The following is a 22,511-nucleotide window of genomic DNA, read 5'->3' as shown; positions in this document are numbered from 1 at the left end:
GTTTCAGTTTCTTTACTTCATTCGTTTGAAGGATTTTCATGAGTTTATATTTATCCAGCAAAGATAGTCATAGTTGACCTATCCCAAACGGTATCTTGCTTTCAACAGTATCCCTAAAAATAAATCACTTTAGATTTTCTTTGATCAAGAACGAGTGCAAAGTTTGTTTAATACACACACAAAAATAAAACAATAACTGAAAAATACTTATAGCAGTCATAAGATGAAAAATAGTAATGATTTCATCAGCTGTGGCAATTCGACGTGGGAACTAGAGTTATGTTATTATAAATTCCTGGGCACCACTCTTGCCAACTGGGTTACGCTGCGTACGCGCACACCGCTGTACATTTCTTTGCGGGTTGTTGCTACAACAATAAATATGCGTCTAATGTGCAAACAATTGAAATAACGAGCACGCACTGTAGCTAAAAGTATGATGTTTGTTTATGCAAATTACATGAATTTTAAGAAAATATACAAGCCTAAAAGATTTAAACACATAGGTAATGTAATCAGCAAACTCAACTCAAATACAACGCGAAGTTTTTGGTAGAACCTCGCTGAACGCCCCGAGTTCTGCCATAAGATCGAATGGGAAAAGTTATCACATGTACGTAGATAAAAGTAATACACGTATTTTATGATATTTTAAGTCATAGGAAATTGAGTTTCTTGACGTCAGAACTTTATTATGATAGCAGTAGGCGTATTTTAGCTAACGTTAGAGGTTGTAGAGCTGTTAATAAATTTTGCAATATGCAATATAGTGCCTTATTTGTAAGAGCTTAATTGCGTTATCCTGTAGACGTTACGTGTCCAAGCCTTTTTACAGAACCCACGAAACATTTTGTTTTTCTATACTTATAATAAATCTGTAGAGAGGTCAATTCTGTACATGAAATATATTTTCAAAATAACTATCAGGGGGTGATTAGTGATCGATACTGATGCCAAAAATGCAATCAGTAAAATTTTTGTCTGTCTGTCTGTCTGTCTGTCTGTATGTTCCTTATAGAAACAAAAACTACTCGACGGATTTTAACGAAACTTGGTACAATTATTCTTCATACTCCTGGGCAGGTTATAGGATACTTAGGAATTCCCACGGGAACGGGAATTAGCGGGAAAATCCTTTTGTATGTAAAATCTAAACCGCTTAAGTTAGACGCTTGAAATTTGGCATGTAGGTACCTTAGTAAACTTAGAGCTTAGTTACAACAAGGAATTCCCGAAATTCCCACGGAAACGGTAACAAGAGGGAAAATCCTTTTGTATGAAAAATCTAAACCGCTTAAGTTAGACGCTTGAAATTTGGCATGCAGGTACCTTAGTAAACTTAAAGCTTAGTTATAACAGGATATTGCAAAATTCTTACGGGAACGGGAGTTAGCGGGAAAAAACATTTGTATGAAAAAATCTAAGCCACGTAAGATAGACGCTTGAAATTTGGCATGCAGGTACCTTAGTAAATTTAAAGCTTAGTTACAACAGGATATTGCAAAATTCTCACGGGAACGGGAGTTAGCGGGAAAAACATTTGTATGAAAAAATCTAAACCGCGTAAGATAGATGAAGGGGGTAAAACGGGATCCACGCGTACGAAGTCGCGGGCGGCCGCTAGTATAATAGTAAAATTAATACCTACTTATTTAAAGTAGAAAGAGAATATTCGCTGCTAACGAGATTTCTCGTGAGAACTACTCCATTTTACTCTGTTAAGGAAGCCCACTGACCTGTAGCTTCACTTACAGTTTTACAGCCTGCCTCTGGGCTTAACGACTTAAGTTACAGACATGCTAATATCCTCTTCATTGGTTCACTTGTATTATTCTGTTCTCAACCTTCACTTTAAAATATAGGGTCTATTTTTATTCCCGTATTATTCCCAGACCTGATAATAATTCTAGGAACATGGACAGGCAGATGAACTGATAAAAGGAAATGTCTAATTTAAGTTAATGGGTGTTTTAAGTTTATGCTTTTCACATTAATAATTTAAGTTAAGTGCAATAATTTACAATGATATTTCTTATAACTTACAAGATTAGTTTAGAAAGATTATTCTTCAGATTCCTAAGTAAAGATCGTTTACATACACTCGAGGAAGTTTCAATCAGTATCACTTACAAAGTAACAGCGCGCAGAAACTCTACCCGCAGACGAAAACATTTGGTTCCTGTCGACAATACAAATGCTGCAAAGAATACAAATACTAATACGAAGGCCAGTCTAATTTCGCACTAATGTTTCAGTAACGGTGCAGTATCGCGTCTGCTTTCTGAGAATGATTGCAGTGGCCATTAATACGATATGGTTGCTAAGACAGAACTGAACGTGAACGGTTGTTGATTATGCAAATAAAGCTCTTGTATTGAGAGCTTCCGCAGACCGCTACTAACCGGTCCACATGGAAGTTATAGGGAGTCCTATGTTCAGCAGTGGACGTACTATGGCTGAAATGATGATGATGATGATTGAGAGCTTATGATGAATTGGTTAGCGCCAAGTGCTAGAAAGTTTATAGACTTGTGTACAACGACAACAGTTGACAAAGGTTTACCAACTCGCTAGATAAAACCGATCATGCTATGAAAAATAACTTATCTACACTAATATTATAAAGCGGAAAACTTTGTTTGTTTGTTTGTTTGGTTGTAATGAATAGGCTCAAAAACTACTGGACCGTTTTTAAAAATTCTTTCACCATTCGAAAGCTACATTATCCACGAGTAACATAGGCTACATTTTATTTTGGAAAAAAATAGGGTTCCGTAAAATATGTAGATAATGTAGACCACGCGCGCGAAGCCGCGGGCGAAAAGCTGGTATTGTATAATTATGCAAACATTGGTCAATTCAACCTTCGTTAAGAACTCAAAGCGCGCGCGGTCCAGTTGTAATTCGACGCACCCTGCACATGCGAATTGCACCGGTCGCATTGCATGGCCAAGGTCCCGCGGCTTGCGTCATGCGATGTCATCGAATATTTTCAATACATTTACATTAATCGTGCTACTTGGAATTCTGTTTGTGTCGAAGTTATTACAAATACATTTTAAATTAGTTCAACTCTTCAAGTCACTTTTTGAACTTCAAACTAGTTCAATTATTTATATGTAAAAATTATACAGTATAATTATAACTGACTTGCAAGCATGCCACAGTATCCAAAGTGTTAACATTAATCTAAAAGTTGACGTAACTCAACACATTTTTAAATTGGAAGTCCAAATAATGTAATCAATGTCACTAATAAATTAATTTCGCCCATTACGCAGATTGAGCCGATGATGGCATATCTGACGCCCGTGGGAACTACCATGGCGCCTCACCTTGGGCTAACTCGACCAATTGAGTCCGTCTCCGCTTGTGAAATTCGAACAAATAATAAATACGGTGATCAAGACGATCTTTACGTAGTTTCAGGCAATATTATGGCTATTTTATGGTCTATGACAAGATACGAGTATTTTTATTGGCGAAGAGTTATTAAAGAAGACTTCCATAGGTCCTTAACATTTAGAGTTAAATGTAAAGGTTCTTTAGGTCATGGTCCAAAGGAGGCGACCTATTTATTTAGCATAATCGGCTCAACTGCGTATTATTTTTGTTTACGGTGATGGCGTCAACCATGGCGCCTCTGTGCCGATCTCTATTGGCTATGAAACGGTATAAGACATAAGAGGAAGCGAGTTTTTTCCAAGGTTTAATGGAATAGTTCATTGGAATATAATTGTTGTTGCTTGGGATTTATTATAATGCAGGGTTTCCCAATTGTTATAATAATGTGACGCCTTTGGGGGTTTGTTATTTTTATTTGCGACGCACAATCTGCCGGCGTGGTCCCGTTTCTATCGCCCGGACTTATACCTTGCGCCACGCGCCATTCCCCGTACTAGAGAATTCTTGACATAGCGCCTCCGTGCTCAATGAGCGGTATGACAACAAACGCAGGAGACAAGCGGTGACTTCATCCTGACGTGGTCCCGTTTCTATCGCCCGCATTATCATCTAGTGCCGTGTAAACATGTTATTTCGTAGAGTTTGTTTGCAACATAGTACTTAGAGGCTTGTTTGGCTATAAAACTATTTGCAAGTCGCTTAGCGCTACGTGAATTTTAGCATACCTAGATTTGCATTGGTATTAAATAAAAATACATTTAATTTACTTCAAATACTAATTGTAGGCTCTATAAATACCTGTTAAATTATCCAAATGAGCACGATTTTTATCTTCCTCGCTATCAAATTATCAGTCGAATGATACTTTTAATTTACCTACCGCAGGAATTCCGAGACTCTTTCAGACAATTCAATTTCAAACAGTACATAAAATATAGTAGGTTCCTTGAAGAGAACAGCGTATCTCATTCAGATGAAGTAAGTAGGTAAGATTTATTTGTGTCAAAGCTGTCACTAGACACAAGTTCGCAAATAGGACATTCACATCCACTTGACATTACTCGGCTTCGAGGCCAACACGCCGCCTGTAATGTAAGGCTCTATTAGAATCGGCTGAGCCGATTGTGACAAATGTCTCCATGTAAGTCAGGCGGAATGTGGGGCAGATGTGGATTAAGCCGCATTGTGTTGCGAAAAGAAATCAGCGCAGCACCTAATCCTTTGACGGATTATACGAAATGATTACCGTGTCGAATTTGCAATAATAATAGTTTTGATTGGGTCTACTGGGTTCGATAAACAAATACCTCTTACTAGTATGAGTGTGTTGGGTGTTGGTTCCATAATATCATGGTTACGCCGTGAAAGTGTTAAGCTTCAACCACACCAACGCGTGCAGATCGCCATCGCCGGCGCGATCATAGGGAAATGACAGGTCGCGTGAACTTTCATGGGTCGCGCGACCTGTCATTGGCCTTTGATCGCGCCGGCGATGGCGATCTGCACGCGCCGGTGTGGTTGAAGCTTTAAAGAGAAAGATATACTGTCACGGTGACAAAAAGTTTAGTCACCCGTGCGCGCATAGCCTAATACTTTGACTCCCTTTATTAGGTACGATTGAACAAAGTATAATGCAACGAATACGCCGAAACAATTGCGAAATAATAAATACTTACAGGAAATGATTAATGATAGTTTAACAGGCGCGACATAGTCATTGTGATTGGTGAGACGCCCATCATCTCATCAATCTATCATTTGTGTGATGATTTCGACCTATTTACTTCGCTAGATTTAATTTGACAATCGACTTCGCAATTATTAGTAATAATGATTCATTCAATACTGTCGCCGATGGCGATGCAGCTGATGATGTGAATAATATTTGAATATTTCTATCTAGCAGCTCACTTTTCCCGTCTATTTTTCAATTTAGCCGGTAAGTGTGCGTTTAAAGCACTGTAGTTCAAAACGGCGCTCGAAAATGCAAATCATTATCATTGGTTGCTAAATACACGTATGCTTGCTAGTTATAATTTGGTTATTTGTTAGCCATATCTATGTTTCTAATATAAATCACTTTTGGAACACATGCCCCAGCTGCGAATCGAGCTGATTGACGGTCCGCCTTAGGGTTTGGAGATAGCCTAGCGGCTGCAGGTTTCTCTGCACCGCTAGCCGATTACTTTTATGGCCAATCTCACCGCAGCTGTGCGGTTATGGGCCCGAGAACATTAATTATATCAGTATTAAACTGATTTCCACTTGTGGTGGTCGTAAAGTTACGCTGGTGATAGGAACACCGGTAAATACTACGCCTTGGGACATGAAATTCATAGAATGTATGTAATTATATTGTGCAATTTTGATTAGATTTAACATCCACAAACTTTATTGCCGCCGTAAAGTGGTTTCTCTTTTAGTGCAAAGGATTTTCGACCCGATGTATGAAGGATTTGAAGTGCAATTAGCTAAACGGTAAGCTGAATATTATACGTACGCATGTTATTGACATCTCACATGTTCCACTCTCTACATCAGTTAGCCGAGCACTGCTGATAATAATGTTTTCTCTGAACACTACGGTCCGAATTATGAAATGACACTCGGTTATATTTTTACTTAGTAAATATTGATATAAGCCTGCGATTGTGTCTTTACCTCACAACATGGCAAATTGATAAAACTTCTAAATAAATATTTTATTTCTTACATAAGTTAAATTCTTGCTCCTTCGATACATCAAGCGTTTTATATCACAATGTTGGTGATGAACGCTCCATTGTCAGCGACCAGCCCACATCTGCCGACACGCCCCTGTCACTATTAGAATGTTTATGCATATTTATAAGGCATCTGTCCGTTTGAACAGCCTGTTCAATCGTAATGACAGAAGTTAAGCAACACGAGATTGATTTAAGAAACTGACGAGTATATTGTAATGATATACAAAGTTGATGAACTGTTTTCAGTTGTCGTCATCGCTACATCAAGGTGATCGTTCTGTAAGAACAATAATTTTAAAAATGTTTTAGCAAAACTATTTTAGCTGCTTTAAGCTCGAGATTCTTTAACTTCTGCAAACTCCACCCAATAAACATGGAGGAGGATAGAGTCACTCGTAGTTGGGATATGAAATGGGTTAAATTACCATTTCCTATTAGAGGAGCCGATAGCGATCGCGATCGGTCCATCGGTTCGCAAATGGATGGGGCTACGGAGGCTGATGAGATCAGCATGGTAAATCCAAGTGGAATTACTTCCGGTCTTTTTAGAATAAGAACTAATTTAGCAGTAATTTGCTGCAGGAAGCAAATTATTTTCAGGCCATGAAACTAATGTCATACGATTGTCACTTGTAGGTATTTTATCTTGATGATGTCATCATCATCGTCATCATTTCAGCCATAGGACGTTCACTGCTGAACCACAGCTGAACATAGTCCCTCAATGACTTAACGATGAAGCTAGCAGTTAAGTACATGTAGTAGATTTATCTTATTCTGATAAAATGGCACATATCTTGATTTAATTTTATTTTACTTGAATTCTAATATGTAGTAGTTTCAAAAATTAGCTGAAGTAGCTCCCCGGCTTGTTTTTGCTTTTAATTTCACAGTACTTAACATTGCACCATTAAATCACAGTTTTACACGTGAGTATTGCGTGACTAAATAGTCATTTAGATTTAGAAATAGACTAAAAGCAAATATTAGCTGGCGTCTAGTCTAGCTCATCGATCATGTGTGATCGAACTCGGTGTAATCGAACCCAATACGATCAAGATCACGGCCGAATCAATAGATTGCATAATTGTGGTTGGTCTAAGGCTTAAACGATCGATCTTTTGTTTAAATAATTCGGTTTTTTTTGTCTAAGATTATGTGTGTTTTCCACATTAATAAATTATTCATCATGACCATTTCATGATACTGAACAGCTATTCCTCGTGACTATTTAGCTGTTCTGAAACGCATCGAGAAATAGCATTTCTGAATCTCATCTTCTTCTGAAACGTGTTTAAATTATTTAACACATTAATTTAATTTAATATAGGACTTATTACATTTTTCAACAAAAAGTATTTCATAAGCCCCACCTAAAAATTCATGTACTTAAAATGTTGCCGCGACGAGACTACATAGCTCGCACTGTCAAAAACTTATCAGATCTCATGTAGACCCAAGCTTGTAACTCTACACGTCCTATAAAGTCACAAACTCTACATTTTAGTCAAAATACGTGGCTTGGCCGTTTCGTTCCTAAAAATTTCCTAAAAGTTTTAAAATCTTAAATTAGTAATCGCTTCCAGTTCATATTTTGAGACAAACGTACACGCACGTGCTGTCTGGCCACTATTACGTCTATTGCTTCCAAACCAAATCAATATAGAAGATGTACGTATTCGACTCAAGTATCTCAAACTCTCTGTTGGTATGTGCGTAAATTGGGTCGGTATTTGACTAGCTATCTATCTTATCATAGGCTCATTATATTAATTTTTCATCGTAAATATGCAGAACGTAAAAAATTGCTTGTATTTCGAAAACTTTTTTTCCATTACTGATTCGGACGAAGTAGATTTCTGAAAAAGAAAGCGACTATTTTGGGTATCTCATTTTTGTAGTTTTCTTCCATAGCCGTTAATATCATCTCTCCACTGATGAAGCCATGACATTGACTTCGTTTTGATTGACGGATGGCCCTTAGTGAGACGGGCTCAAGTTTGAACCTGTCTCCGTGATGGGAGATAGCAATTAGACACATTCACTTAATTAGGGAAGCGGCCGCCACTGATGTGTTAATGAGCGAAGTGAATATCACATTTCTTCTGATCTACTCAAATGGATTAATTACTTAGTAACACTTTGACAGATATGCTGCTTTAGGACTTTTTCTGGCGCTAACTTTCTTTATTTATTTGGGTAGAGTTATAAATATCAAAGTAAGTTATGAATCGATATTTTTAAGTAAGAATTAAATTAATTACTGATAGTTTGTCTGGTTTATTGAGTTATTTGATTATTAAACTAATCAAAATTCAGAGAAAGCATCCATCCATACATCCATCAGGCTTTGAATTTTTATTATGGCGGTAATAAAAGTTTCTACTGTATGCCAATTCTCATTGACAAATTGATATCAATATATCAACTTTATTCATAACAAATTACTAACGTTAGCGTATAATATCTAATAGAGATAATTATATGTTACATGAATCACTGGTCCATTTTTTGTGGCCGCGATTGTTTGATACCCATCTATGATCTCTTAACTACAGTGTTAAAACTATAAATAAATAATAAATACAGGGTGAACGTCCTGGTGCAACGAAACAGAAATAAATCATTAACCGTTAAAATTAAGAGCCACCAATTAACTTTAATAGTATTTAACTAATGGGGCTTCTGTACTGGGAATCGTATGTTTGATTTACGACTCATAATTACTTTTACCTTCATAAATAACGCAAATAATTTTACATTTGACCAATAATTGTTATAAATGTTACAAATAATAATTCATCAGATTAAATTGAATATTCATAAGACATAACAAGTGACATAACATATTTATTGGGTATAGAGCGAGCAGCTTTATTCGTCTACATGTTAACTCTTACATAATTTATTCGTACTTTTAAAAATGTTATTCATTTTCATTCATTAGCAGGATGATGGTTGATGCTGTAACTAAAAATAAAATCTTTCGTGACCTTTTAACATTTTTTTTTATGTATATCATGTTCTTCAAACGCCTGCTAATTAGAATCTATTGGGACGAAATAGCAAGCCTGTGTGAATACTAGAACGTCGCAACGCCTCGGGTGGCTCGTGCCAATGACATAGCTCATCCAGCTATGCTGGCACCGTGCGTGCAAATTCTAGGAACTCTACTCATTGCAAGCTACGAGAGCTGGCAAACGCGATGTTGTTGCACGTAGCGTAGAGCAAACTCGTAGCCAAATAGCTTTCTGCGTGGTTGAAATTTCGAATTGTTAATTTGTGTTCTTTTTTCTCATTAATCATATAATGAGATATAGTTAGTTGTTATCGTTTGTAATTGTCAAAACTTCTCTAGGATGTTCACGTAAACAATACATATTTTCGTAAATAAGACGCGCTAAGTTGGTAGAGTTTGTAGACTATTTGATTCATTCTTTATTTTACTTCATTTTTAAAATAATTTTACCAATATTTATCGCATTAGTGCATTTTTTGCAATTGCACCACACGATAAAGTAGTCAATCTGTCTCTAGTTCTCATTATTTGTAATAGATTGGACATAGTAGATGCGCTTGAGCAACCTCCTTAACGAAATTGGTAAATCGACTCATAATGAGTCACATGATCGTCTTGTAATATATTTTCGAAATGGAGCGAATGCGATGCCAATGCGATGATGCATTTGAAAGCAGACTGGGCGCAGACACGCGAGGTATCGCCGCGCGCGCAGCTATTGTGGGCTTACAGACGACCAAAAAGGAACATGGACGATTAAGATGTGTCGTGAGATTGCGCCGGCGCCGCCCACCGGCTGCACACGGGCGATTAGTCTACTGTAAGGTTTGATTAGTTTCAGCTTTGAATGGAAAAGTTAAATTATTTAACACTATCTGATTAGTACGAGCATGAGAGAGACGCTCACGTCATAAATCAAAGTATTTTTCAGCAGGTAGTTAATGTGAAAATATTAAAAGTAGGAGTGGCATCAAAAATTCATCAATAAAATCAGATATGAATTTGTAAATTGGGTTATCACGTAAAAACATTATCTAATTTGCTAATGAATTCTACTGTGTATATAATCCCATTATCAGTTTTAAGCATATTGACCTAAAGCGGTATAATTTTTATTGCATTTGCGGATAAGAAACAAGTCTACAATTTATTGCCGGCTTCTGTAGAGAACATGCATGTATCACATACAATTTACCACAGTAAAATATGACGAAAATTTTCATTGAGATAGGTATATATTTTCATACTAAGGTAAAATGAATCATTATAGATACAACGAATGCTATCTTCATTGTGTTCAAACGTTCAAATAGTAGCTATTACATTTCCAAACAAACAAACGTTCAAAGTGAAGCGAAATGAATTCATGAATCTTGGAAATCTAAACATTCTTCGAATTCGTACCTATTGTGATAGACTTTTTGAATGTCTGCGCGTTGTCTCCGGCCTGTGGTAGTCCGTTGGCATCAGCGCGTGAGTCATGAAGGACGATTGATTTGTGGTTTCGCTAACTGCTCCGGCGCACAGGATCTGGGCTGCGCTTCCTTATCGGGCGTCTTGCTCGCTCCACTGGCCTAAAGTGAAGAAATGCCTCTAGTCCACATTTGGATAACTATTGCGGGAGAGCAGTATGAGAATAGAATTATAAATGAAATGTCAAACCATTTGTGCCGATCTAGGCGGCCTGGCAAGATAATGTGCGTTGATTATCTTATGTAATCAATTCCAAAGGTATGTAGTAAATAGAACTTTGTAGAGTGTAAAGGTATGGACGAGTATTTTTGTAAATAAAAAACTAAAGCTCTTTAAAGCCCGAATTTCATTGCGGATATTTTACGATGCTATTGTACGGTGTAGTGCGTAAAACTTGTATCCCTTTAACTGCGCTATTAAAGTCGTTGCGGGAAAATAAATCACCAGTAACGAAATGTGATGAGTAACCCGTATTTTGTTTGTGGGTTACTGAAAACTGCGGCCTTGGCAAGTAAGCTTCTCTGGGCCACGCATAAAAATAAAATTTCATTGAGTGATTCAATTGACTTAAATACATTTTGCCCCACATATCCCGCTCAGCTGGAAAATTGTATGTGACACGCCCAAGGCTAGACTTGTTGCCGTCGCCTGCGTGTATAATAAAAAGTCAATACTTGTTGAGTAATTCAATACAGCGGTTATATTTAAACTGATCCGTACATAAAGATTAAAGGCCCTGTTGTTTTGTTATAATATTACAGAAATTACATTAACTAAATGTACGGATGTCATGTATGTGTGAAAATGTTTCGCCTTTTAAACTTTTCAATAACACTTGGCCTCCAAATTATATAAAAGATCTTGTTGCCTATTCTGTCTACAGCTGTCAATTGTTTTGAGTGGGGTGATCAAGGGGGCGATTCTATTTATCGGCATGCGACTGATAAGTGATAGTTTATCGCTGTAATGTTTGATCACTGAATTGTGACGTCAGTGCCGACGATCCAATAACGGGCAATCATCTCGTTAGAAGTAGTGTAGAGCTGGCCACTTAACCTCGCGCCGAACACGAAAATAATCGTCAATTAATGTTATTGGCCATCGAATGCTGCTTGCCAGCTTCGATTATGAGCTCACTTAACAAATTCCCGCGTCTAAATGAGACAGCTATAAGCCCCTCGGTAGGTGTGAAGGGCTCGGGAGATGGGAGCGTTACGATGTGTTTTTGTTTAGTGCTATTTAATGAGCTTAATGTAAACCACGCGCGATCCAAATTATAGACATTTAAATTACTATTCGATCATTAACTGCCGAAATAAGGTTAGTTTTTGTTTCGGAAACCTTACTGCCCAAACAGGTGGATGGTGATTAAATGAAAATAAAATTGAATTATAGAGCGGCTCAATTTTTTCAGTTAATGAAATAAGTAATCATTGATCTTTCTGCTTAAGCATAGTTGTTATCGTATTACTTTGTATTATTCGTCCAAGAAGTCAAAATGAAACATAATTTAACTTTCTTCATTATTGTATCGTAAGTAATGTAGAGCCAATACGAATGACCTTTGCTCGGTTATTCGACTGTAATCGTAAGGCTATTCGTCCATTGTTTCTATGTCACTGTACGCGAGCGCATCTGTGTAAGCAGACGGTGGCCTACGTGTGATATCTTCATGCAAGGTGACGATAGTTTGATTAGGTTCAAATGAAAAATTATCTTTTATTTCGAAATGGGACACCATTTACGGTAGACGAAGATCACTCACGGACAGTTTTTTTTTGTAAATAATGTATGAGACAGCTATTTATTACATTTTGAACAAATTGTCTTTAAATTATTTGATTCAGACGTGTCGTCAATTCTCGATTTAACGTTTTTTTTTTTACAATCATCTGTTTAGTTTTTGAATCTATCTAAGTAAACTTTTTCTCAAGAAACATTGTTCAAGTCAATGAGGATAGAAGTGAATAATACTATGGTCGTGATCAGAATCGAAAATAAACACGTAAATAAGTTATTCATGCGCATTGCACTCAATTAGTTACTTATTTTACTTTAGTCATAAAATTACAATTCCAATTGCTGCTAGGTATTGAAATAACTCTAGCATTGATTAAATGAAGTCATTCGATATGCATAATAAATGAGCCAATGACTCTACTTAATGACTCAAATTGCATTGGTTATGCAACGAGCATAAAGTTAAAGTGATGTCCAATAATTAGGTGCAATTCCACTAGAATTTACCTACAAGATAAATTAAGTTTTTTACATGTTGCCATTTAAAATGCCTTTTTATATCGGCGCCGCGGCGGCTGATTAAACGCTTTTTCAAGGAAAATCTCACGATTTCACGTTCACCCTGTGCTTCATTCAGCGCTGCTGACTCAAAAGCATGTATAATGTATAGTGCGCAATAAACGGTATTTCTTTAGATGATGTCATGTCGAAGGCACCGGAAAGCTGGCTAATAGGTGTTGTAAGCCGGTGATGTCAACGCGAATTGATCCCAATAGAATGTCTTGCTCGTTGTAGGGCAACTCGTAAATCATGGAGTTTATAACCACGAGATTGTACCATGCTGATGTTTTCATTAAACATGTTAATGTTTTTATTGGAAATATGCGATTTCTCTGAGATCGTGGAATGGGCTGAGGAGCTATTTATGTTGCAAACACCCGTTTTCGCCATCAATCCCTAATTTTTAAGTGACCCCTATGATAACAATATTCATATTAAGTGTTACCATAGGGGTCACTTAAAAATTAGGGATTGATGGTGAAAACGGGCATAAGTCTATCAATCTTTAAGTAGACGGCTATGTAGCCTTGAAAACTTTTAATAAGTTTTGTAAAGTAGAATAGGTATGCTATTTTACTTCTTACTTACTGCACCAATGTAGAGTTGCGGTAAACCACAAGCTCTTAAGGCATTAACTGGTTTATGAGTTGAAAATTCCGAATAGAATCGCTAGATAGAAAACGTCCATAAGAAAATTAAAGCGCGGTACTTACAAGTAACAACCATAATCGTTGTTGCGTTAGACCACACAAAGCGCTGTGACGGCTGGCGACGCCACCTATGATGTCACGTCACATTTAACATTAATCCTTAAAGCTTGTGCAGTTGCGTAATCAGCCGATTAGCCTTAGGACGAGGCGTGAGTGGCGGCCGTGAAAACGGCAAATGATTTTACATCGTCTGATGCAACGCGTGGGTCTTAAGACATGTACAAATTGGCGCCCGTTTCTAGTGCTGGAGGGTGATGTGTTGATGAAAAATATATTATTATGGATCCATTTCTTATTATACACGAATATTCCATGACTATGCCACGTTACTTAATGCAAATGCAAATTATGCAAGAAAGCTTAAGGGAGCTAGTGTGTGTGATATTTTATTGGTAACTGTCCTGGACGTATCTATTTAGTTAAGTAAATAACTAAATACTTTTTATTAAAAACTGGGGATTATTTTACCTATTCAAAACAAAATTCCCTGCACATGAAAACTAAATTGATAATTATATGTATAATACACATTACGTCAGGTTGTGTAAACAAAATGTTTTGTTTACACAACCTGACGTAATGTGTAGGACGAAGACTAGTACAAATTACGAACATTGCTTTGGCGTTAGTTAGATCACTGGGTAATTCGGTAATTTCGGTATGCCGTAGGACACGAGTAAACCGTTTTTACGACATTTATTTTGGTTTGAAACACGTGATTAATAAACACCTTCATTAAACTATTTTTGCGTAAGATAAAAATAAGGATTGAGTTTCGGTAGTTCGGTAGTCAAAAGTTGGCAAAACCGTGACTCAAAATCACAGATCAAGTACAAGACCGTATCCAGTTCATCGTAAACTATGTCTTCTATTAACACATCTGACACAAGTCAACCGTTGAACTGAGGCCTGAATCCATGGCTAATGCTAAGCAAGATTGGCGTTTCTTTATGGGTTTGTCCTAAATACGCCATTCCAATTCAAGGAATAGTAAATTTGGAATGAGGTCGCCTTTTTTAGAACCTCCAAATATAATTACAGCTCCTATGTGACTGTGTGACATATTGTACCGCAGACCGTTATTCATGATCCGATGAAGGAATCGATACATCAGATTTTAGATGTGGTGTTACTAAAATCACTTGGTTGCTAATTTATTTAACGACTTGGTTTTACGAATTATTTTGGTACAAATGTGAGGCGGATCTGAGGTTTATTTATTACTTTTGGCCGTGATTTGTAATTAGGGATTGCAATCCAGCGGCGTTTTCAATCCAGCTGGATTCTTGCTGGATTGACCTGAATCCAGCTGGATTCAGCGCGGATCCAGCAAAATGTGGAACGCAAATAAAAAGACGACATTTTTAAGACTTTTTTTTATTAAGTAACTAGTTTTCCGCCCACGGCTTCGCCCGCGTGAAAAAAGGGCTGTTTTTAGGGTTTTCCCAGACATTGTTCGAATTTTTCTCGCTGTAAAAACCATCCTTGGACTTCAACGAACATTTAAAAAAATTGGTCCAGGCGTTGTTGAGGTCTGCGCTTACCAACACATTTTGCGAGTCATTACTGAGAATGTACTTTCGGTTTCCACACTGGTCGGTTTTAGGATCATTAAATAGTGAATAGTAGAATGACCACGACCGCTCTGCCATGAGCGTAACGAATAAGAAGAAGAAGAAATAGTCATACACCATAGATAAATGTTAACCTCGCACTCGTTCGGTCTCATATACGCTCATTTCTTTTTTCAGTACCTTTTCGTAATCTAATTGACCACTTGGCTTTGGCTTTTGTTTATTAAAGTTCTCCTTCTCTCTTTTAAGTTCCATCTCAAGCTCTAGCCCTGAAGTAATTTTAACGGGTTCTGCGACATCATTTAGACCATTCTCTTCTAACTCCATGATATCTGTATCTTCTTGCACATTTTGTTTATTTACTCGTTTTAACAAGGGTCCATATTGGCTCACCTAAAGTTATTTACCCGAAATTGTTCTTCCTAACGATTTTAAATTCGAATGATCACTCTTCCTAAAATTTTTCATCCTAAAGTTTTCATTCATACTATTTGTAGTGCTACCGGCGATGTTCATAACACTCATGTTGCCGAAAATTTTAATTAATAATATCATTTATGTAAATATATTTAAACTCCTACTGTTTTTTATCATAACACTTTTATCCCTAAACATTACCATAATATTTTCACTCATACCATAGAATAATAATAAATACTACGTACAGAAGTACGTTCTTCGCGAATAAAACGTAAGGCCACAGTTCTAACCTAACCTAAACCAATAATAATGAATAGACCGATTCGTTTCTGGAACTTGACTGAATGACTGGAGCGGGACTCTGGCTTCGCTCGCTCGGCTCGTGCGTTGTGGTCACAGTTCTAACCTAACCTAAACCAATAATCATGAATAGGACCGATTCGTTTCTGGAACTTGACTTAATGACTGGAGCGGGACTCTGGCTTCGCTCGCTCGGCTCGTGCGTTGTGGTCACAGTTCTAACCTAACCTAAACCAATAATTATGAATAGGACCGATTCGTTTCTGGAACTTGACTGAATGACTGGAGCGGGACTCTGGCTTCGCTCGCTCGGCTCGTGCGTTGTGGTCACAGTTCTAACCTAACCTAAACCAATAATTATGAATAGGACCGATTCGTTTCTGGAACTTGACTGAATGACTGGAGCGGGACTCTGGCTTCGCTCGCTCGGCTGGTGCGTTGTGGTCACAGTTCTAACCTAACCTAAACCAATAATTATGAATAGGACCGATTCGTTCCTGGAACTTGACTGAATGAACGGAGCGGGACTCAAGTATACGTGCTAATGCCAACAAACTTGAACTTTAATATATCGTTAAAGAAAGAAATCTAAACAAAAAAGATATGACTTTGAATAATAGTGTAAAATATGGTTATGTTTAGAAAATCTAGGAGAACAAATAAAAGTGTAATAAATGTTTATTGCTAATGACATTATGAAGTTGAATGATTCGGAATTATGAACATTAGAGACATAGTAGTTAGGAATTGTGATTGTTAGGATGAAAAATTTTAGGAAGAACATTTTCGGACTTCCAATTTTCGGAGTTGAAAATTTAGGTGAACTTTGGCGCACCCTTTTAACAAAGTTTTCATCTCCTGCCATATCGCATTCTTTTTTGGCAAAGGAAAATAGACAGTTTTTTTACTGCTTCTTCATACTTTTTTGGATTTTTTCAATCACACTAACGAACCAGTAGCTTCGGAGAGGCGCCGTTCAACACACAAAACAACGGAACGGCAACGTCACCGCGCCGTTTTGAAAATGGCGGCAATTCGAAACTAAGCAATAGAAATTATACGTTTGCGGATCCGCATCGCTGGATCCAGCACTGTATGCTGGATCCAGCATGTTTAAAAAGGCGCTGGATCCAGCTGGATTGCTGTATGCTGGATCCAGCAATTGCAATCCCTATTTGTAATATTCTTACTGCAGTAACGTTTCGTTGGAGCCTTGCATTTGGTTGCATACACAGGCGGCTATTTTCGCGACGAGTGACGTCGCTGCGAAAACGGTGATTTTGTAAACACAAACAATATACCTCTATAACGAAGTTCGTTAGTACGCGTCATATCGCAAAAATAATCGACCCTATATCTGGAAGCAAGGATTACGTAACAAATGGTAAAATTTAAACCAGTGTACTATCAAGAAAATATTTTCATTGAAACCCTAGAACTCCTAGAAGTGGTGGCAATGATCGGCTCATCGTACTTTACAAATTCTTTTGGTTATAAAAAGGGACTATTCCCACATCTCGTTTCCACCCACCCTCTCGTAGTCAGGATCTAAACTAATCACTAAACGCTAACAAAATCCGACTAGTGAAGGTCGAGATTGCCCGGGGGAAAGTCAAACTGTCATTGGACCCTTTACGAAATTAATCAAAAGATCATAACGTTAACGTTTCACTTCCCTTGTGTTCCCACGTTACAAAACAAAGGTTCTTCTGAATATTCCTAAAATCCATGTAAAAGGGAGGTTGTACCTATTTACTTCTTTGTATATGCTATGGCACATTTTGGCACAGGTGCCGATCGCGTTGGCGTCATCGTGCATCGTGGGTTACCGATAAAAGTTTACGGCCCTTCCGGTGGGTTACCCGCTAACCAGATTACTCGGCCCGCTAATTAGAACTCGGCACGAAAAACTGATTACTGTAGGTTAGTTTCGGCAACTATAATATAATATAACGGCTGTGAACGCATTAGGAGTAGATGAGTGATTAAAAAAAACTCTTTTTACATAATTTATTTATTAGAGAATAAGTATTCGAGACCAAAATGCTACGGCAAAATTTAAACTTAACATGGAAGTTATCCTGAATAGAAGTTTCAGATTAGAAAATTACCGGAAAAATCACCTTAACATTTTAGATGAAGGATCCTTCCTTAAAAGATCTAAAATTGAAATTTCAGGTACCTACTGAAAGAATAGAAAAACTGTACTGTACTGTACTGAAAGAAAAGATTTCTTGACCTCTTTGTAATTTATGTCGTTTTTCGAGCAAGTGCTTAGTTATCCCATGATCACGTTAACGAGCAGACAAGGGGCGATTGTTGTAACGAACAACACGTGTGGTAACGGCGCCACGTGGCTGAAACAAAACGCAAAGCCGATCGTTGTGGCCAACGATTTTCGGAGCTAGTGATGTGCATGACAATTAGAAAAATAAAATGTAAACAGTATGAAGGGTATATTGTGATAAAAAATAAGAATTAAGTGGGTATTTATAACTTGCTACTTAGCTAAGTATGTAACAGGTGTGAGATGACATCACAACGATGGTAAATTCATCTCTGTTTAATAGTCATTTTATGGAGGTGGAGAATAAAAATAAGTTTTCTGTTAGCGTCCCTTGCAGTGGAAATAGCGTAAAATGATGATTGCTTTAACTATTTAAAAAGCTTTTAACCAGCTTAAAGCTTTATATTTAGAGAGTTAGCTTTTATAGCATTGTCTAATAGTTTAAGGGTGCACGCACATTCGAAGTTGTTGTTATTTTGTAATTTCGATATTTTTCCTAGTATTTTTTTTTACATTTCACGAATACGATCCATTTATCACGTAGCAGTTCAGCATCACTAGTCGCGTCCCACGCGCGTCTTTGGTGGTCTATTTATTTGAGTTGATCCAAAAAGTTACGAAGACGCAGCGCAATAATATTCCAATTGAAATAACTCGGCCCCAAATAGCTGCCAGTATTTCAGGTATCTACTGATAAACCGTACGAGTGAAAGCGAGCGGTTCCGGGATTGGGAGTGCTGACATTGAAATGCTCGGAATTAAAAAATTAAACAGTTCTCGAGGTGAGAAACGTCAAGATTTTTTAGTATGAACAAATTCGCAATCTACATTTTATTTTTAAAGTTGACTTATTGGTTAATGGATTGTATGTTATTTTTAGAACATGGATGGATATGCAAGTGATTTATAGTAGCTTTTAAGATGATTAGTTTTCGAGTAATAAAATAAAATAAATATATTTACCGAACAATTGAAACAATACTCATGTACATAAACAAGTTCTAAAACTTTACTTAGGCACATATTAATATGGTTCAACTTCATCTTAGTCTGAAAATTACGCTCAAGCTAACCTTCAAGTGGCTGCATTAAAAAGTAGCGCTATCCTTTGTTTACTTCAGAAGCGTGAAATGCATATTTGCATAACATTATGCAAAGGCTTCGGTCTATTTTTGAGGCATTCGCATGCAAATATACAGACAGCACATCAGACTAGGCAATCTAGGCATATCTTAGATGCAAAATCGTCCCTATTATAGATACAATAAGATGCCACAGAGTAGAGCTTGACGTTACGAAGTCTGTACCAAACGGTGGGCTAAGGTGCGACGACTCACCTAGTGGGAAATTCTTGGGCACGGTTTATTTTGAATTTGGTGAACAACCATCACATAGCAATACCTATCTAGCTAGCCACACTGTGTCAGGTTTGGAATAAATAGAGTTTATAATTATGTTATTCATTTCACATTTAAACGTGTCCAAGCTGTATTTAAAAATAATAATACTTATGTAAGTATTTATTTTATTTGACTCTCAAGGCTACATTTTAATCAAATGTCAAATCACCAAATATTAGAATTGAATCTTATTTTTAACAGGTTTTCACAATAGAGCAGACTGATCTTTGACATATTTGAAACCTGACTCAGGTCTAAATATTTAAGCATTAACATTAGATTTATGACCATTCAAAAATTCATTTTTTATTAATATTTACACAATGGATGTTCTGATATAATACGCATATCAGTTATTCCAATAAATGCAAATTAGTTAAACACATTCTCAATACATGTTTTAAAATTTATTCCCATGCCGATATCTAATTAATGTATTTTGCAATGTGTAATTTCAACGTCAAATTCGATATATGGTCTTCAATTAAGGGGTTAAGTTGGCGATCTTGACCATGGAGCCCACGCCGCCTAAAAACCGCGGGACAACTCCTATCTGGGGGCACGGCAGTGCCCCCGCCAAGTCGAGCGCGAAGCAAACACTGCCGTACCATCCTTTACTGGAACCATTTCGCCGCATTTTCAGGCCCCTTTTGAGAACCTCTGGATAAGACCACAACGCAGAAATTTTCGTTATCTAGTAAGCTATAATCACATACTTCAAATCCAAAATTTCAAGCCTGTAGCTCATTTAGTTCCGAAGTTAAGCGAAAGCAAAGTTTCGTATTTACGACACTCACTCACTGATAATCATCAAAATAGAACTAGTACTTCCCGTAAACTCAGAGAGCTGAAATTTGGTACAGAGTTAGGGTTTAATGGCCACATAAAGGGAAAACTATAAAAACTAGGAAAATCGAAGATCTGGAGTAACACCACATTCATAATCAATACTACTCCGGCACCGTGGTGTTCGCATGTATCGCTCACCACTAGATGGCGCTATCACTAGCAAGCGGTGTTCAGATTTTTTTCCTTTCTAGAGTCCCCCGTCGATTAAGTTGAATGTTATGTAATTTGCATTTCGTTAATTTCGTTTATTATATTATAAGGTTCACTAAGGTTATGTTATTTAAATAATTGTTCATTCGTTGTTCGTTGTCCGTTTTAAGGGTCGTTGAGTTTATTTGTGTTTAATATCGTAAAAAAATGTCGATAAAACGACGACGTTAAATAATTTTGCCACTTTCTACAAAAAGAAGTGAAATCCCACCAATAACATTCTGTAAAAAACTAGCCAAGTCTCGATGGAGCTGCTTGTTTATCTCTAAAAAGTAATGAAATCTAGACAAAGTCGTGCCAAGTCTATGGTTCCTTACTGCGATTTCTTTATTATTATAGTTAATGTTGTGTGACTTGGCCGTTGAACAATCTTTATTAAGATAATCATACATAAGTATTATTGAAATACGCAGCTTTATTAAACCTACAATTGACTGGTTATTGTTGAATCAACGTTTTCCAAGTGGCAATTTTCCATCGTCAATGGGTAGCGGTTCTGGCGACAGATTGGTGCAATGGTGTCATGGAGCACCTGGTTTTGTCACCCTTCAACGGCCAAGTCCCACAACATTAACTATAATAATAAAGAAATCGCAGTAAGGAACCATAGACTTGGCACGACTTTGTCTAGATTTCATTACTTTTTAGAGATAAACAAGCAGCTCCATCGAGACTTGGCTAGTTTTTTACAGAATGTTTTTGGTGGGATATTTATTGTCCGCGATGTAATGTTAAGGTCGTAAGGCTAAGGACACACCAAGTGAGAACTGACAGAATTTTTAAATGGCATAATTATTCTAAGAAAGTTTGACAATGTGTAAGAAAAGTTATCTTTAAAGTAAAGTAAGTATTTGTAGCTTATTCCTGAATTAAATCTTAAACACTATTGTTTTACTGTAGCCTTAATACACGTGACAAAATATATTTTTTACATGATGAAAGTCATAGGAACGTATCATGTTTAATACCTCTAGAACGAAAGTCAAAGGTATCTAATAATATTTTGTTGAGCATGTCTACTAGTTTTTTACAATATTACCTACTGTTTAACCCTCCCGTAGTGAGAGGGTGGAATTCCCTCACCCTGAGCACTCCTAGCCGTTATCACTACTACCACTCACTCCTACACTGACTAGGGGTACTACTAACTAGTGAATCAAACACCGTCTTGAGGTCAACTGAATTCAATTTTATTCTTTCCTCGGTTATATATAAAGGGCGGGCAAAAAATCTGGACACCGCGCGCTAATATTTTGCCTTAATCTAAGAGGTGCCATCTATTGGCCAAACTACGTGAACTACCTGTCATCTAGCGCGCGGTGACATCTATCGGTAAACCTTAAACCGACGTCAACATAATCGCCCACCAAGGACAAAATATGCAATTTGTCCTTCCTTTACTAACAAAACAAACAACGTATCTACCCGATAACTGCTAACTTAAAAATCAAACTATTCATCTACCTTAGAGTATTTGTCTTATACCTATTTACACATCAGTCTCTATTGGAAGCAGACACAACTTAGATATTTTGGCGCTTAATTGTCCCATTTTTTGTTTTAAGCGTTATTACCCTAACTAAATTGTCCTGTTCCGGATGGACAGCACGAACTCTACCATATAGCCAGCGGCAGGGCGGTAATCCGTCCTCCTTCACCAACACGACATCGCTCACCTGTGGCTGAGGCTGCTGTGATGACCACCTGTACCGATTATAAAACTTTGTTAAGTACTCACGAGACCATACCTTCCAAAATTCTTGCAGCATTCTCTGAGTATACTGCCACCGCCTTAAAGAACTAACATTATGAGACTCATAGTTTTTATCAGGAGCCG

At 37.2% G+C, this 22,511-nt stretch overlaps 1 protein-coding gene across 2 annotated transcripts in view; it reads right to left on the bottom strand.

The window, feature by feature from the left end:
* LOC135071260 (uncharacterized) overlaps positions 1–22,511 on the bottom strand; it is a 152,091-nt gene that overhangs the window by 19,828 nt on the left and 109,752 nt on the right. The gene's annotated exons all lie outside the window — the stretch shown is intronic.

The sequence above is a fragment of the Ostrinia nubilalis genome, chromosome 4 (assembly GCF_963855985.1).
Source record: "Ostrinia nubilalis chromosome 4, ilOstNubi1.1, whole genome shotgun sequence".
NCBI classification, from domain to species: domain Eukaryota; kingdom Metazoa; phylum Arthropoda; class Insecta; order Lepidoptera; family Crambidae; genus Ostrinia; species Ostrinia nubilalis.
The sequence above is the reverse complement of the archived record's forward strand: the minus strand, read 5'-3'. Positions and strand labels throughout refer to the sequence as shown.